Here is a 19,576-nt window from a genome sequence, read left to right on the forward strand (position 1 = left end):
TATTCCTAATAATATAATATTTTGGGTGGGCTCATGTCATAGCATACGTGTGAAAATGATTTGCAAATGTCAATGACTTTCTGTGTATAGATAAAGTTCCTTTAGGCTGACAAAATGCTTTAAGTTTAAAATGATGTGAACAACATAAAATCAGCAGGGCATTTTGGACTGTAGTGTAATTCTGTTAACTTGGATGTTGCATATTTTTTATTTACAACTGAATAGAGTGTTGTTTAATAGAATGAATTACATTTTTTTTCTCTTTTCCAAAATAAGTTTGACTCCGCACTCTTGTTCAAAACTGATCAATAACTAGAGGGACATTGGGTCATAGTTAGTGCTGCTAAAGGGATTGTAATCGGTTATTGAGTCCACTACAGTGCCTATAAAAAAACTACTCAACCCCTTGGAAATTTTTGTATTTTATTGTTATACAACATTGAATCCCAGTGAATTTAAATTGGATTTTTGACACAGACGAACAGAAGAAGACTCTTTAATGTCTAGGTGAAAACAGATCTCTGTAACATGATATAAGTTAATTACAATTATAAAACACAAAATAACTCTATTGAAGTCATTATTTAGTAGATGTACCTTTCCAACCATGACCCCCTTGAATCTGATAAGCCTCTCTCTGCTTTGCACATCTGAACTCTTTCAGGTTTTCCTATTCTTTTTTTATAAAACTGCTCAAGCCCTTTCAGATTACATGGGGATCATGAGTGAAGAACCTCTATTAATTAAATTAAGATCCGGACTGTGACTTAGCCACTCCAAAACATTAACATTGTTGTTTCTTAGCCATTTCTCTGTAGCTTTGGTTTTAGCTGTGTAGCTTTTGGTTTTATGCTTGTGGTCATTTTATTCCTGGAAAACAAATCTTCTGCCACATTTCAGGTTTTTTGCATAATTCATCATGTTTTCTTCCAGGGTTTCCCTGTATTTTGTGGCATTCATTTTACTTTCACAACCCTTCCAGGACCTGTTGCAAAGAAACATCCTCACAACATGATGCTGCCATTACCTTATTTAACAGTGGGATGGTATGTTTTGGTAATGTGCAGTGTTAAGCTTACCACAAACATGGAAATTAGTATAATGGCCAAGATCTCAATTTTGGTCTTATCAGACCATAAAACCTTCTTCAGCTGAGTTCAGAGTCTCCAATATGCCTTCAATGCATTTTTAACAGTGGCTTTCTTCTTTCTACTTTCCCATAGAAATGCTGTTTTTGTATGCAAAGTTTCTCCAATCTGAAACAATGTAGCTTGTGGCTCTTTAAGAGTTAGCATAGATCTCCCTAAGTAGTCGTCATCTTGCAAGATAACTCAGCTTTTGTGGACAACCTGCTTTCGGCATCCTTTCCACTTTTTACTGTTTGATTTAACTGGACTTCAAGAGATATTTATTAACTGTGTTCATCCTCTGACTTGTGCTTTTCAATCACCTTTTCACTGAATTGCTTGAAGTGTTCTTTCGTCTAAATTCTTTAGATCAGGGAATGATAATTGACTCACCACAAGATATACCTTCCACAAAAATGTGCATTTATGCTTCACTCAATTGAAACCCTTTGACTACAGGCAAGTGATCTTCTTTTAACTAATTATGCCACTTCTAAATCTCATTGGCTTGCAGTGATGTTATAGGTATGACATATTAAAGGTGACTGAATACTCATGCAATCAATTATTTTGTGTTTTATGTTTGTAAATAATTTAGACCACTTTGAAGAGATCTGTCTTCACTTTCACAAGACAAAAAAAGCCAAATGAACTCCACTGTGATTCAATGTTGTATAATAAATAAAATGAGAAAATTTCCAACAGAGTGAATGCTTTTTATAGGTACTGTGTATATTCATATATATGTGCACACAAAGGCAAGAGATAAAAATTGACTTTAGATTGTCCATTTGCAACCTTTGCTTCATTCCTTAATAGGACCAATTCATGTTTTAAGAATTGTGGGAATTATTTTTTTTCACTTTTTGTTCATTTTCTCTGGAGTGTTGTAGATGCATGTAATTACTTTGAGCTTGGCTAGTTATTAAAGGCTATATCGGATGTCAGCGTTATGCAAATTCTCCTTAATGTCTTAATATGTAGCCCTCTTGCCAGCGGTTGTAGCAGAAAATCCAAGAAAGTGAACTGAAAGACAATAGAGAAAATTACTTTTAACAGGTTCCTAAACATCTAAGCCAAAGTCATGATCAATCGCAGACTGATAAAGATGTATGCACAGCCAAGCTGCAGAGAGCTTCATACTGGTGTTGACCAAGCCCAGACCTCTGGAAGGGAGAGACTGAGAGCTACATACATGTAGTCTATAATGCAATATCAGGGGGTTTTCATCATTTTCATCTAAAACCCAAAAAACACACCATGTGTTGAGAAAGCTAATTATTACACTTGGGTTAGATTTTGAACATTAAATTGCAGAAAGGTTTGAAAAATTTGATTGAGCAGGTGAAAGATGAATTTAATCTTATAACTTTCTTGTTATACCATCGTTATGCCCTCTCTACAGATTTTCTGTCACCTACCAGCTTTTTGCAAATTTTTGCAAAACTTTCCTTGCTGTCTAAGCAATCTGTCAGTAATTATATAGCATGGGAGACCCTGCCCTAATCCACAAACTTTGTCATTAACTTGACTTGGTTGAAAAAAGTTTAAATGTCTTTGTTTGCACAGTGCTTAAAATGTCAATAAGAAAGGTAATACATATAACCCTCAACACATAAAAAAGGAATGCAGACTGTTCACAAGGGTATTTTACTGAACTTATTTGTTTCATTAACATATTGTCATATTAGTGAATGTTTATAAATGCACACCAATCTCTGTTTATGGTTTAACAAGATTACCCCTGTGTACACAGAGCACTTTTGCTTAGTATTTTTTTGAAAGGCAAGTTTATTGTTCAATGTAATTATCTTATTTCAGGGCACTGAAAGTTAGAGAGATGCTGCATCCCAATTTTGAAACCAGACATCCTCTACAAGGTGATGATCAGGAAACAGGGATTGATCCCCTTCAGAACTACATAAAAACAAAGGTGAGGAAATGACTATATATATATATATATATATATATATATATATATATATATATATATATATATATATATATATATATATATATATATATATATAGTTCAGTGTAATTGCTGTTGATATTTGACAGAGAGCAGTGGAAGCTGCTTAATAGCTGCCTACTTATTTTTAATTAGGTATTTCAGTTGTAAGGTACCAAAACATGTTGGTAATCAGGGCTCAACACAGCTAGTATAATACCTATTTTAATCTGTTGCTCTTTATAAAAAAACTGGGAAAGCTTCTAGATGTAAAAGATTAAAAGATGAGAGAAGATCCTGAGAGGAGAAATTTGCTGCAAAATTTGCTGTAAATAACTGAATTTGTGTCAAGAGAAGTATTTTGCACATGTGTGGGTCTTTGTAGTAAGGAAGCCATCACATAAGGTACCCAAATGCTATTGGTTGTTTTACACCCACAAAGTGTGCAGCAAGGTATATTTTGCTTTATTCTTCATGTATGTTTTGATGTTTCAATTTACCTTCTTATGCTATGCAATCTGACTCACAAAGTATTTTAAGAAAAATCACAAATTAATCAAATTGGAATCATCTGCAATTACACAGCTCACGAGGGCATCTTGACATTGTTAAAGGATCTGGGTGCATATAGTGTAATTTTTAAAGACACTAAATTTTTTGACAGTAAATGTTTACATTGGCCTGTTGGACATTTTCAGAAACTCCACTGGAGTTTCATTACTGGCATTTATTGTTGGGAAGGGGTGCGATTCTTCATTCTTTGATTATGGCTCTTTGTTTTCAGTTGATTTAACAGTTTTTATAGATTATCAACAGAGACTTTGTTATTGTAAGCCAAAGCCTTTTTATATTTTCTTATAGTTTTTTTTTCCTCTGAAATGTTTTGAACATTCACAAACAACTACAAATGTCAAACTGATGAAAGGAAAAAAGGGAGATTCTAATTTTAATACTTGTATACCCCTTTGTGTTCAGTGTTTGGCAGAATGAAAAGACAATCAAATTTAAAAGGGTGTTTCAATTCAATTAATTAAATTAAGTGTCAGAATGTCACAATTTAGTTTAAAGTTTCCTTGTAAAAGAATGAATGTGACTAATGACACATTTTTAAATGATTCATTTTTTTCTTGTTCTCTAGAGTATTTATCACATTTTCTTACAAAAAAGTGTAAATGCTTTAGTGTGAAATGCTAATTGAATGCTACTTTGTATGAGTGTTTTTGAATTATTTTTAACTGAAGGAACACTGATGTTACCCCCTTTATTGTGAGTTGTGTTTTTAACCTAGAATTATGCTACCTTTAGAATGGCCATTAATGAAAATTAGGATTCACTTTACAGCATAAATGACCAGTAAAAGTTTAATTAAAATAGAAAAATAGCAGCAGATTTGACAAGATTCCGTGCAGCTTGATAAAACTTGAAATATAACTTACTCATTGCAAGTAAATTATATGATATAAATTAACATATGTCAATGTCAACATTTTTTTTTCTAACTTCTCATATATGAAAACCAACAAATATTCAATATACCTTTAGATAGTAAACATATTCAATTATGTTTATACTCTGTCTAATATTGCCTTTTTACTAATGTAATACACTAATAATAGTATTTTTATAAAATTTAGTTTTTGAATTTTTGCTGTTTATACTTGTTCTATGTTATAATTTAGAATGTCATATTGTATTTGTAATGAAGGTATTGCTTATTGGCAGCCTTCACAATCATACACTGCTGAATCAGGAAATTGGGCCCACTGCAGATGTCCATTCAGAGACAAGAGACACAAGAAGTCTTCCAGGATAACCAGTTTATTTGTTTTCCACCTTGTCCACACTGTATGAAACTAGCAGAGGAATCTCTTTCACCTTTAAATGCATGATACATTAGGTATGTGTGTGGTTTTCTCAGAAAGCCTTTATAAATCATAATGCATATAAATGAAATATTACTAAACTAATAACATTACATATAATGTAAATAGCAAAAGGTCAATAGTGTACTGTACTGAATGTACAATATTTAAAATACTAAACACATTTGGAACAATTGACTCCAAAATAATGTAGCTAAATTTAGAGAAATTCATGTCCAAATGAAATAGTAACACTAACTAAGTTTAAATAAGGAACACATTTAAAAACATTATCTAGTTGCTTTTAAACAGTAACCATTGTGTCGCTGTCATAGCATCAATGCACATGCAGCTTTCACATGTAACATGTCTTTATGCAACAAAATTGACCATAAGTATACAATGCAACACTGATACCATAAAAAAATTAATGGCATCTCCTGATAACCTGAGGAAAACAAAAAAACAATTACTTTATATTTACGCACACTTCAAAAGATATAAACCCTGAACACATTAGTGTCTAGCTCACTGTACTGTGAAATGATGTCCTGGCTAGTCGACTCATAAGTGGGAGAAAAGAAAAAGAAACAACTTTTGGAAGAGGCAGAGTGATTCTGCGCGCTCTTTTTTTTTTTTTTAATCAAATTGGAACACCTTCTTAACAGTTTGTTTTTTGACTATCTGATTACTAGGCATGAGAAAATGTACTTATCCCATGATACAATTTATATTGCAATTCAAGCTTTATAATAAAAAAATTCCCATTCATGAAAGATATGTGCTGTATACTTAGTGTTACTTATTATTAGACATTGATTAATCAGGACATTGTAAATTAAAATTAAATCAGTATTCAAATACACAAGTTTATAGAATATTTTGGAAGTCTTTTCTTTTGTATCAAAATAAAATAATTTTAAATACTGTAACGAGCACCAAGATGGAAAGGCACACACCAAATTGTAAGCCTAAAAATGGTTGAATTTATTTAACACTAGAATTCCTGAAGCCTGTGAAAATATTTGTAATGCTGGGCCACCTTAAATTCCCTCACACCTCCTCATAAGTGTCTTTGTTTTGCAAATGTGTCGATCGGCACTGGCAGCAGGCATCCTGCTCACTTATTTCCCACTGAGGCAGCTGAAGTCAGACACAAAATTCTCAGTGCTGAAGTCAGTTTATCTGGGAGTTAGTTGTCTGGAATTGTATAGGGTAAATAATATGTCATTATTTGGAATAAATGCATTTCATGTGTATTCCGTGTCTACAATGATCTGTGTAAATGTAGGATGACAGGAATGCGAGGCAAGAAATGTTGAACACATAACTGAAACAGAAACTTTTTCCATGTTTTAGTAATAATGACAAAATGCTGACGTAAAGTGTATAATGTATGAAGACTGAAGTCCAAATATCTAATAAATACTTTCACAAAAGATATACAAAAACAAGTGTACTTTCATTCAAACATATAACTGAAGAAAATGAAATAGTTCAATTTGCATGTTGCTGTCAATGTGTAAAAACTGAAGCCCAAATATCAATCGATACAAGGTAGATATGTCTGATTGGCTGGTGCAAAGGTAAGAACTATTGTCTCATAATCAAGATGTTGTGGGTTTGATCCTGGGTCCTCCCTGCATTTACCATTTTGAGTGGTGAGCTGCTATTTTTATTACTATTACGTATATAATAAAAACATATATTTGATTTGAGTCTATAATAGGTGGTGTAAATTTTTGCCATTTGTAAAAGATATCACTGATGGTATATAAGCAGACACACAATCACTGGTGAAACATGTCTTCTTGATATTCACAGTAAGATTCAAGTACTCCATTGCACTTGTTGTACACCTGAAATTAATTATTTAATATCATTATGAATTATTTCCCGTGCCTCACATGTCTTGTTAATCTGAATTGAGTCCATGCCCCTTTCTATCTCTCTGCATGTTCCAGATTTTATACATTTCTGAAGGTAAATTAAATTACAACATAGTTAAGATGTTTTTGTGTGTCAGATAGTTATAATGGGAAAGAAAAAAAATCCATTCTTACAATTTTATGATGTGGTCATATGGAAGAGGACAAGAGGAAAATAAAAACTTCAGACAGGCTTGAGTGCTAGAGAAAATAAACCAGTAGGGGTTTCTTAGTTCAGTGACAGCCCAGTCCCATCTGAACATTCTGTAGGAATTAATGTCTATATGTAAAGAAACCCACTAGGGTGTTCAATTCTGAAGGTCTCATCATAGCAGAACCTCTATCTTCTTTCGCATCAAAGTCAGCTGCAGAGCACTGAGGTTAGGTGGAGGCGAACTCTGAAAAGAAAGATAAAAATAATGATTAATACTTGGAAAATGTTATTATGGATAATAAATACCGTTAACCATTGTATTTTATTAAAATAGGCATGCATGCCTCTTAGAACAAGTGTAAATTCTAAAATGTGATTACACAGCAGGAGTTTTAAACAGCAAAAGTAGATTTACCGCAAATAGACCAATAGGCCACAGCTTTATGGATCAGGCAACCAGGAGTTTGATATCTAGTCAACATTAAAATTGAAAATGCTTTTTTTTTGTTTTCATTTTTTCCTTCCATGCTCAATGAACCTGCATTTATGACCAAAGTGTACAAATTTGAAAATGCTACAACTCACATACCATTGTGAATGGTGAAAGAGTAGCATTTTCAAAGCATTATTGTCAGGTTATCAGGCTCGGACTTCAGATTTGCTTCTGCAATTTTATCTTTGCAGTAGAGGGAGTCATTTCCTAAACTCTCTGCATTTGATGACAGGTACTGCACCATGAACTGCATGAATATTCTGCAGTTTATTCTGTAATTATTACTTGAATTTTTTCCAGTTTCTTTGTGAATGTCCCAGCCCGTATTTATATTTTATATAATGAACTGGTTTATGGATCTTTCAGGACTATCAGCTTCTTGATGATTTATACCTGAAATTAACACATACTTCACATTCATCTATTCATCCATCCACCCGTCCTCCTAACCCACTCACCCAGAGCAGGATCACAGGACAGCTGCAGCCTATCCCAGCAATTTTACTATTTTGGACATTACTGGATAAAATATTCATACTTAAGTATTTTTTAATTATTTTTACACAGACTTACTGTAACTAATTTTAGCCAAAGTGAATTAAAAATTAAGTATTTAAGTAAAGACCTACTGTAGCAAAATTTTGCCAAAAGAGATTAAATAATCCAAACTGTGTTCAGTGCTTATAGCAGCAAAAGCTAACATGCTGAAAGTTTCAGCAGTACTTTTTCTTGAAGCTGAGCTAAAGCTGAAAATTTAGTGCTGTATGTTCAGATTAAGTAGTATTCAAAAACACACAGCTGTTACTTTGCATGTGAAAAGAATGTGAAAAAAGAAAAGAAACAAGTAATGTACTATTTACTGGACAGAGTGTCTGTTATTGATTTTACTTTTCTACAAGTAACAGAAGACGTTTATTGAAATGTACAGTCTAAAATAATACTGAAGAAACCCTGCAGGGTTAATTTGTGGAACAGCTCAAATGTTTTTTTACACACACATGCCCAGTGCATGAAAAACATAGTTCATGGACTCAACGGATGAGTGTATCTTTCCTGGTGTAAATAAATTCTGATCATCATTGCAAAATAAAATATAAGAGGCCTTACTTCAACCTCATCTGGTAAACTAACAGCTATAGTTGTGCTTGAAAGTTTGTGAACCCTTTAGAATTTTCTATTTTTCTGCATAAATATGACCTAAAACATCATCAGATTTTCACTCAAGTCCTAAAAGTAGATAAAGAGAAACCAGTTAAACAAATGAGACAAAAATATTATACTGGGTCATTTATTTATTAAAATGATCAAATATTACATATTTGTGAGTGGCAAAAGTATGTGAACCTTTGCTTTCAGTATCTGGTGTGACCCCCCTTTGCAGCAATAACTGCAACTAAACGTTTCCGTAACTTTTGATCATTCCTGCACACCAGCTTGGAGGAATTTTAGCCCATTCCTCCGTACAGAACAGCTTCAACTCTGGGATGTTGGTGGGTTTCCTCACATTAACTGCTCTTTCAGGTCCTTCCACAACATTTTGATTGGAAATTAGGTCAGGACTTTGACTTGGCCATTCCAAAACATTAACTTTATTCTTCTTTAACCATTCTTTGGTAGAATGACTTGTGTGCTTAGGGTCGTTGTCTTGCTGCATGGCCCACCTTCTCTTGAGATTCAGTTCATGGACAGATGTCCTGACATTTTCCTTTAGAATTCCCTGATATAATTCAGAATTCATTGTTCCATCAATGAAGGCAAGCCGTCCTGGCCCAGATGCAGCAAAACAGGCCCAAACCATGATACTACCACCACCATTTTACACAGATGGGATAAGGTTCTTATGCTGGAATGCAGTGTTTTCCTTTCTCCAAACATAACGCTTTTCATTTAAACCAAAAAGTTCTATTTTGGTCTCATCCGTCCACAAAACATTCTTCCAATAGCATTCTGGTTTGTCCACGTGATCTTTAGACAACTGCAGATGAGCAGCAATGGTTTTTTTTTTGGATAGCAGTAGCTTTCTCCTTGCAACCCTGCTATGCACACCATTGTTGTTCAGTGTTCTCCTGATGGTGGACTCATGAACATGAACATTAGCCAATGTGAGAGAGGCCTTCAGTTGCTTAGAAATTAGCCTGGGGTCCTTTGTGACCTCGCCGACTATTACACGCCTTGCTCTTGGAGTGATCTTTGTTGGTCGACCACTCCTGGGGAGGGTAACAATGGTCTTGAATTTCCTCCATTTGTGCTAAGTCTGTCTGACTGTGGATTGGTGGAGTCCAAACTCTTTAGAGATGGTTTTATAACCTTTTCCAGCCTGATGAGCATCAACAACTCTTTTTCTGAGGTCCTCAGAAATCTCCTTTGTTTGTGCCATGATACCCTTCCACAAACATGTTGTGAAGAGAAGACTTTGATAGATCCCTGTTCTTTAAATAATACAGGGTGCCCACTCACACCTGATTGTCATCCCATTGATTGAAAACACCTGACGCTAATTTCACCTTCAAACTATCTGCTAATCCTAGAGGTTCACATACTTTTGCCACTGACAAATATGAAATATTTGATCATTTTCCTCAATAAATAAATGTCCAAGTATAATATTTTTGTCTCATATGAATGTTTCCCTTTGAATATGATTGATATCTGTTATTAGTGCTACTACAACTGACAACCTGACTTGCAATAAACAATTTTGTTTGACCACATTGTTTTTCTTTACTTATTGTTGTGCAGGAGCCATAAAGTATACACAACAGATCCAAAAGGATAATCAAAGACTTAATTTCCATTATAATTCCAAATCATGCTTTTAGATGTACAGTACTACTGTATGTTGGTGTCTTGCCAAACATTACATTAGATTAGAGAAACATACAGTAAATTAAACAGAAAGCCAAATCCAATTGATTAGCTGAAAATTCTACATTTGAAACCCAGGGCAGGCAGTGCCAGTGTTCAGTTTGTACGTTTTCCCTGTCTGTATTGTTTTCCTTTGGCTACTCCAATTACTTCCTCATACCCCAAAAATGGGCATGTTAGTTTGAATGCGAGTGAGGGCGCCTTGCAAAGGTCTGACTTCCTATCCTGGACTGGTTTCCTTCTTGTGTCCAATTTTACTTAGATTTTTTGCTAGTCCCCTGCAACTCTGAAATCAGTGATATATAAACTTCTATCTTTAGAACAGCTTTTGCATTAGCATCAAAAAAGGTGGTGGAACTAGTTTGCACATGAATAAGATATTGTGCTTCTTCTCCATAGACACCTTTATCATAATCACCCAGTGCTGGTTAAAAAGTACAACAATCAGCTTATATTTGCTCCAAACCTGAAAATGCTGATATTTCAAGAAAGTCTTTATTTAATATCCATAAAATAAAGCTATTTGCATTCAGACTATAAGGCTTACCGATTTTATTTATGTATTTTTTTTTTAAAGCAAGTTAATTTTCAAAGTCCAAACAGACCTCAAGTTCACATTACTGTATGTGTCAATTTGTTAATTGTGAAAACTGTTCAGACATAGAAAGCAGGAAAAATAGAAGAATAAATGTTGCATTTTGCACTGAAGCTAGAATTTTTGTATTTTACAGTAAAATTGATAACACATAAGGAACAAGCTTCTATTAATCTGTATCAGTTTTGTATGTAGTGATAATGATGTGAGAAAGTAAGATTTGCAGGTTTCCAAGCAGGAGTTGTGCCATTTGTTTTATGAGTAAGATTGATAAATAAATATATAGGGCAAACCTGTTTATCTAATCTCTTACCTATTTTACAATGTAAAATGTAAGGAATGCAGTAGTTGTGCAGGATTTTTAAAATTTAATTATTCTTATCAATTATTTTTAAATTTAATTAGCTACATTGTGTCAGAATAGACAAATGTGAAATAAATGTACAGCAATGCTACAAAGAAGTGTGCCACTAAAACAATGTAAATTGGTACCTGTTAAAAAACTTTATTTGTGTTCTTTCTTTGCTTTACTTTTATAAAATCTTCCACACTATCTTACAGGATATGTTTGTTACAGGTTTAACAGACCACATGCAAAAGAACACCATTTGGTAGTCACCATATATAATGAGGGTAAAGCTTCACCTAATTTCAGATATATTTTAGGCTAGTAAGTTATCTGCAGTGTCATAGTAGCTCTGTTATATTAAAAATGACATCTCATCTCAGTGTTCAACAAATGATTCCATATTATTCAAAAGAGGTTTTTGAGCTCACCTTAGTACTAGTGAGACTGAAGTACAGACACCACTGCTTTCTCAAAATGTGCACAATGCAATCTCATTAATCACCAATGTGAACGGAGATAAAATCTTCGACAACAAATATATAAAGCACACTTTCAGAGACTACTATAAATCCCTATATACTACTGAATTTAAAGAAAACTACAAACAATCTAATGCATTTCTTTGATGCATTACAAATACCAAATATAGACACTTTTAGTGCGGAGGAACTTGATAAACCTCTGGCGTTATCAGAATTACTAGATGCTATAAAGTCACTTCAAGGCGGGAAAGCAGCAGGCCCTGATGGCTACCCTGCAGAATTTTACAAGAAATTCTCCGCTCACCTAGCTCCCCTTCTATTAGCAACATTTACAGAAGCCAGAGACAACCAAACTCAAGCACTAAACACCATTTTTCCAAAACAAAATAAGGACTTATTACAATGTGCATCATACAGACCAATTTCACTTCTGAATAATGACGTTAAAATACCCTCTAAAATCATAGCTAGAAGGATGGAGAAAGTGCTCACCTCGGTAATATCACAAGATCAAACTGGATTTATCAGGGGCTGACACTTAGCTTCAAATCTTCTGCGCCTGTTTAATTTAATATACTCACTAACTAAATCAAACACCCCAGAAATATTATTATCATTGGATGCAGAAAAAGCATTTGACATGATTGAATGGAAATACCTTTTACTACATTGGAGAAGTTTGGGTTTGGCCGAAATATTTGTGCATGGATTAAATTACTGTATACTAACCCAGAAGCTTCAGTTTGCATCAACAACATTTGCTCAGACTACTTTAAACTAGAACGTGGTACTAGACAAGGATGCCCTTGTCACCGCTGCTGTTTGATTGCCATTGAACCACTGGCAATACATTGTCGAAATACTGATCAGATAAAGGGGATTATCAGAGAAGGACTGGAACAGAAAATTTCATTATATGCAGATGATATGGTACTGTATATATCAGACCCAGAAAATTCTGTGCCTGCAGTCTTACAGCACTCACAGAATTTCAAAAGATCTCTGGTCTCAGAATTAATCTGAATAAAAGTGTACTCTTTCCAGTGAATTCTCAAGCATATAATATTAGATTAGACACTCTACCTTTTATCATTGCAGAACAGTTTAAATACCTAGGGTAAACATCACAAGTAAACATAAAGCTCTTTATCAACAAAATTTGCCTCTGCATGGAAAAAATTAAACAAGACTTGCATAGATGGTCAACCCTTCATCTCACACTAGCTGGAAGAATTAACACTGCTAAGATGAATATTCTTCCTAAGCTCCTTTTTTATTTCAAAACATTCCAATATACATTAATAAATCATTCTTTAAGCAATTAGATTCAACAATAACCTCATTTATTTGGAATTCAAAACATCCACGCATCAAAGAGCACCCTACAAAGACAAAAGGCAGAAGCGGCATGGCTCTACCTAACTTCCAGTTTTATTACTGGGCAGCAAATATACAGCGATAAGAACCTGGACACAAATAGAAGAACATACACAGGCTTGGTCCGCAATAGAAGTAAAATCCTGCAGTACTTCTTTGTATTCCTGCTCTGTGCTCCAATAAACACAAGTTATCGGCAATATACTAATAACCCAATTGTGCTCACTCACTTAGAATCTGGAACCAATGTAGAAAGCATTTTAAGACGGAGAAGCTTCTATCTGTGGCACCTCTGCAAGAGAACCACCTCTTTCAACCTTCACAAACATATGCAGTTTTAATATCTGGAAAAATTTGGAATTAACTTGCTTAGAGATCTTTATATAGACAACGTCTTTGCATCCTATGAACAATTACATTCCAAATTTAACATTCCAGCTACACATTTCTTTCACTATCTTCAAATCAGGAACTTTGTTAAACAGAACCTTCCAGATTTTCCTCATCTTGCACCCTCATCCATGCTGGAAAAATATTGCTCAATCTCAAGGACTTAGACACCATCTCTACAATATATAAAATCATTTTACAATCCCTCCCTTTCAAAGATCCAAGAGGACACTGGGAAAAAGATCTCTCAATTAATATATCAGAAAAGGAGTGGAAAGTAGCAATGCAGAGAATTCACTCGAGCTCCATATGCGCAAAGCATACAATTATACAACTCAAAATTGATATTTTGAGCACATCTGTCTTGTACTAAAACTCTCCAAAATGTTTCCAGGGCATGATCCAACCTACGAACACTGCCACCAAGTCCCAGCCTCACTGGGTCACATGTTCTGGGCCTGCACCAAATTAACATTATTCTGGACAAAATTTTAATTACCTTTCAGACAGCCTTGGACTCACAATCCCTCCTAACCCATTAACAGCTGTGATTGGGGTTCTTCCAGATGGGTTTAAAGTGCAGAAAGACAAACAAATTGTGATTGCATTCACTACACTTTTGGCACGCAGACTTATTCTGATAAACTGGAAGAACCCAAACTCTCCTCTTTTAAGTCAGTGGGAAACCGATGTGTTATATTATTTGAAATAAAAATCAAATACTCAGTTAGAGGATCAGTACAGACATTTTTCAAAACATGACAGGATCCAATCAGTAATATTTTAAAATAAGCTCTTAAAGCACAGAGGAAGCAATTTTTTCCGTATTTCTCTGTCTTCTACATCCATCTCTATTGGCTTATCAAATTTATTAATTTAGGTATTTTTACAAGCCTTAAATTTCACACCGTTTGCCTTGCTCTCTCTCTCAGGGGTGGGGATCGATTTGTCCTAACTCAGTTTTACTTTTTGTAAAAAATTGATTCATTTGTATGGATTGCAATAAAATTAATAAAACTTCAAAAAAAAAAAAAATGACATCTCATCTCAGTGTTTAACAAATGATTCCATATTATTCAAAAGAGGTTTTTGAGCTCACCTTAGTACTAGTGAGACTAAAGTGCAGACACCACTGCTCTCTCAAAATCTTCCTTGACCTTGCTGAGATTGTGAAGCAGTTACAGTGGGAACGGAAAGTATTCAGACCCCCTTCAATTTTTCACTCTTTGTTATATTGCAGCCATTTGCTAAAATCATTTAAATTAATTTTTTTCCTCATTAATGTACACACAGCACCCCATATTGACAGACAAAAAATAATAATTTTTGGGAATTGTTGCAGATTTATTAAAAAAGAAAAACTGAAATATCATATGGTCCTAAGTATTCAGACCCTTTGCTCAGTATTTAGTAGAAGCACCCTTTTGAGCTAATACAGCCATAAGTCTTCTTGGGAAAGATGTAACAAGTTTTTCACACCTGGATTTGGGGATTCTCTGCCATTCCTCCTTGCAGATCCTCTCCAGTTCTGTCAGGTTGGATGGTAGCGTTGAGTGGACAGCCATTTTTAGGTCTCTCCAGAGATGCTCAATTGGGTTTAAGTCAGGGTTCTGGCTGGGCCATTCAAGGACAGTCACAGTGTTGTTGTGAAGCCATTCCTTCGTTATTTTAGCTGTGTGCTTAGGGTCATTGTCTTGTTGGAAGATAAACCTTCGGTCCAGTGTGAGGTCCTTAGCACTCTGGAGAAGGTTTTTGTCCAGGATATCCCTGTACTTGGCCGCATTCATCTTTCCCTTGATTGCAACCAGTCGTCCTGTTCCTGCAGCTGAAAAACACTTCCACAGCATGATGCTGCCACCGCCATGCTTCACTGTGGGGACTGTATTGGACATGTGATGGGCAGTGCCTGGTTGTCTCCACACATACCTCTTAGAATTAAGGTCTAAAAGTTCTATCTTGGTCTCATCAGACCAGAGAATCTTATTTCTCACCATCTCAGAGTCCTTCAGGTGTCTTTTAGCAATCTCCAAGATAGAACTTTTTGGCCTTAATTCTAAGCAGTATGTGTGGAGACAACCAGGCACTGTTCATCACTTGTCCAATACAGTCCCCACAGTGAAGCATGGCGGTGGCAGCATCATGCTGTGGGGGTGTTTTTCAGCTGCAGAGACAAGACGACTGGTTGCAATCGAGGGAAAGATTAATGCGGCCAAGTACAGGGATATCCTGGACAAAAACCTTTCCAGAGTGCTAAGGACCTCAGACTGGGCCGAAGGTTTACCTTCCAACAAGACAATGGCCCTAAGCACACAGCTAAAATAACGAAGGAGTGGCTTCACAACAACACTGTGACTGTTCTTGAATGGCCCAGCCAGAGCCCTAACTTAAACCCAATTGAGCATCTCTGGAGAGACCTAAAAATGGCTGTCCACCAACGTTTACCATCCATCCTGACAGAACTGGAGAGGATCTGCAAGGAGGAATGGCAGAGGATACCCAAATCCAGGTGTGAAAAACTTGTTGCATCATTCCCAAGAAGACTCATGGCTGTATTAACTCAAAAGGGTGCTTCTACTAAATATTGAGCAAAGGGTCTGAATGCTTAGGACCATGTGATATTTCAGTTTTTCTTTTTTAATAAATCTGCAACAATTTCAAAAATTATTTTTTTTGTCTGTCAATATGGGGTGCTGTGTGTACATTAATGAGGGAAAAAAATAATTTAAATGATTTTAGCAAATGGCTGCAATGTAACAAAGAGTGAAAAATTGAAGGGTGTCTGAATACTTTCCGTACCCACTGTAACTAGTTCTTCTGCCTCACGGACTCCATCCTATGTGGAGTTTGCATTCTCTGCCTAGGTACACATTACGGTAACAATCCTGAATGAAGATATCATCTGCACCCTTATCAAATTCTTAGAAGAGCTCTGAAACATAAGAGTAGTTTATGGATATACCTTCAAGGCGTAGAACATAGAGAGGCAAGGAATTTTTAGATTACAAGACAAGCCAGTATTAATTTAATCTTACCAATGCCTTGTAAGAAAATTGAAAGTTAGGGAAGACAAGTCCCAGTCTACTTAAGGTCTTAGGAAATGTTTTTTTTTTGCCACCCTTAAAGCATTTTGTACAAACCGGATTCCAAATAAGTTGGGAAACTAAACAAATTGTGAATAAAAACTGAATGCAATGATGTGGAGATGGAAAATGTCAATATTTTATTTGTAATAGAACATAGATGACAGATCAAACGTTTAATCCGAGTAAATGTATCATTTTAAAGGAAAAATATGTTGATTCAAAATTTCACGGTGTCAACAAATCCCAAAAAAGTTGGGACAAGTAGCAATAAGAGGCTGGAAAAAGTAAATTTGAGCATAACGAAGAGCTGGAAGACCAATAAACACTAATTAGGTCAATTGGCAACATGATTGGGTATAAAAAAGCTTCTCAGAGTGGCAGTGTCTCTCAGAAGCCAAGATGGGTAGAGGATCACCAATTCCCACAATGTTGCGCAGAAAGATAGTGGAGCAATATCAGAAAGGTGTTACCCAGCGAAAAATTGCAAAGACTTTGCATCTATCATCATCAACTGTGCATAACATCATCCGAAGATTCAAAAAATCTGGAACTATCTCTGTGCGTAAGGGTCAAGGCCGTAAAACCATACTGGATGCCCGTGATCTCCGGGCCCTTAAACGACACTGCACCACAAACAGGAATACTACTGTAAAGGAAATCACAGAATGGGCTCAGGAATACTTCCAGAAACCATTGTCAGTGAACACAATCCACCGTGCCATCCGTTGCCAGCTGAAACTCTACAGTGCAAAGAAGAAGCCATTTCTAAGCAAGATCCACAAGCTCAGGCGTTGTCACTGGGCCAGGGATCATTTAAAATGGAGTGTGGCAAAATGGAAGACTGTTCTGAGGTCAGACGAGTCACGATTCGAAGTTCTTTTTGGAAATCTGGGACGCCATGTCATCCGGACCAAAGAGGACAAGGACAACCCAAGTTGTTATCAACGCTCAGTTCAGAAGCCTGCATCTCTTATGGTATGGGGTTGCATGAGTGCGTGTGGCATGGGCAGCTTGCATGTCTGGAAAGGCACCATCAATGCAGAAAAATATATTCAGGTTCTAGAACAACATATGCTCAATCCAGACGTCATCTCTTTCAGGGAAGACCCTGCATTTTTCAACAAGATAATGCCAGACCACATTCTGCATCAATCACAACATCATGGCTGCGTAGGAGAAGGATCCGGGTACTGAAATGGCCAGTCTGCAGTCCAGATCTTTCACCTATAGAGAACATTTGGCGCATCATAAGGTGCGACAAAGAAGGCCCAAGACGATTGAACAGTTAGAGGCCTGTATTAGACAAGAATGGGAGAGCATTCCTATTTCTAAACTTGAGAAACTGGTCTCCTCGGTCCCCAGACGTCTGTTGAGTGTTGTAAGAAGAAGGGGAGATGCCACACAGTGGTGAAAATGGCCTTGTCCCAACTTTTTTGGGATTTGTTGACACCATGAAATTCTGAATCAACATATTTTTCCCTTAAAATGATACATTTTCTCAGTTTAAACTTTTGTTCCGTGATTTATGTTCTATTCTGAATAAAATATTAGAAGTTGGCACCTCCACATCATTGCATTCAGTTTTTATTCACAATTTGTATAGTGTCCCAACTTTTTTGGAATCCGGTTTGTAATTATACCTGTTTCATATATGCATTAATTAAAGTGAGAATTCAGAATGTGTTCAAATATAGGTCTTGAATCCAAAGATGTTAACATAGAATAATGTTCTTTTGAACAACTCAGACTCTGAAATGTAATATGTGATCAGTTTTAAACATGTCTATGATACCACATCAAGGATATAATAATTTAATTTGTATGACAACTTTAGGTTGAACCCCAAATTGGCACAGTTTTCATTTAGTTATACGTGATATACAGTACAAATTATTGGTATGTTAATCATATAACATTATACTTTATATGGTACAACTATATTTTTAAGTGAATAGAAATTTATATTGTAGTCACTTTACCATGAATACCATTATAAATTAAATATATTTCTCAATATACTTGTTTTTTCTTTAGACATCCAAAAATACAATTGGCTTTAGTGAGTGACTGAGGGTGTATGTGTGCCCAGAGGCAAGCCAGTGCCACATCCAGAGTTGGTTCTTGCCTTGCTTTCAATGCTGCCATGATAGGCAGTGGACTTCTGTTACCCTATAGTTAGATTCTGCAGATTAGAAAACCAAATAGCCTTTTAGCCTAAGTGATGTCTTTTGATTGAATCAAGTCAGTACTTTATGGTCCAAAAATACTGTTCATAAAATCTAACATTCATTTTACTGGAGTTAGAAATGAGAAAAAGAGATGTTGACACTGTTGCTGTGTATATAATTGTGATGTGTTTTATTTAGTTAGTAAATATTTTTGGTAAAATGCCATTTTTTCTCTGCTAATTTAAAAAAAAATAATAATTATGGTTTTGCTTCATAAAATCTCAAAATTTGTGAAAATGACACTATTTTCTTTTTCTATCCGCATAAATAAGGTAATACAGAAACATTTGAGAATCTCTGTTAGCTCCATTCCCAGTCTAAGCTACTTTATGCTGAGAAGGAAATGACTTCTTAGCAAGATGCTGCTAGGTTTCTGATTTGTGAATTAGTTGTCCGGCAAATGAGATATAACTTTCATTAGCTTTCATTTGATTCTGCATTGGATGACACAAAATTATTTTTCTAATATTTTGAGCGCTTGTGTATTTTGAATAAACATACTACTTTGTACAAATTACACATATAGTGCATAGGTAGGCAGCTGCAAAAGCAGTAATAGTGTATTAATTAATCTTTTTTACTCTACAGATTGTCATCTTGTGATATTTGTTGTGCTGATCATTAATATCCATAGTTATTTTATCTAAATAAACATTGAGCTCTGAACAAGGTTTACATTAAGCATAAATATT

General features: G+C 35.2%; 1 protein-coding gene across 5 annotated transcripts in view; it reads left to right on the top strand.

The window, feature by feature from the left end:
• The window catches only part of tbc1d5 (TBC1 domain family, member 5), a 483,468-nt gene that overhangs the window by 181,421 nt on the left and 282,471 nt on the right, over nucleotides 1-19,576 (top strand). For all 5 annotated transcript variants that reach the window (XM_039737608.1, XM_039737613.1, XM_039737610.1 and 2 more), the window contains one exon: nucleotides 2,949-3,060. The gene's annotated coding sequence lies outside the window, so the exon portion shown is untranslated. The remainder of the gene's footprint in view (nucleotides 1-2,948; nucleotides 3,061-19,576) is intronic.

The sequence above is a fragment of the Polypterus senegalus genome, chromosome 15, assembly GCF_016835505.1.
Source record: "Polypterus senegalus isolate Bchr_013 chromosome 15, ASM1683550v1, whole genome shotgun sequence".
NCBI lineage: Eukaryota > Metazoa > Chordata > Cladistia > Polypteriformes > Polypteridae > Polypterus > Polypterus senegalus.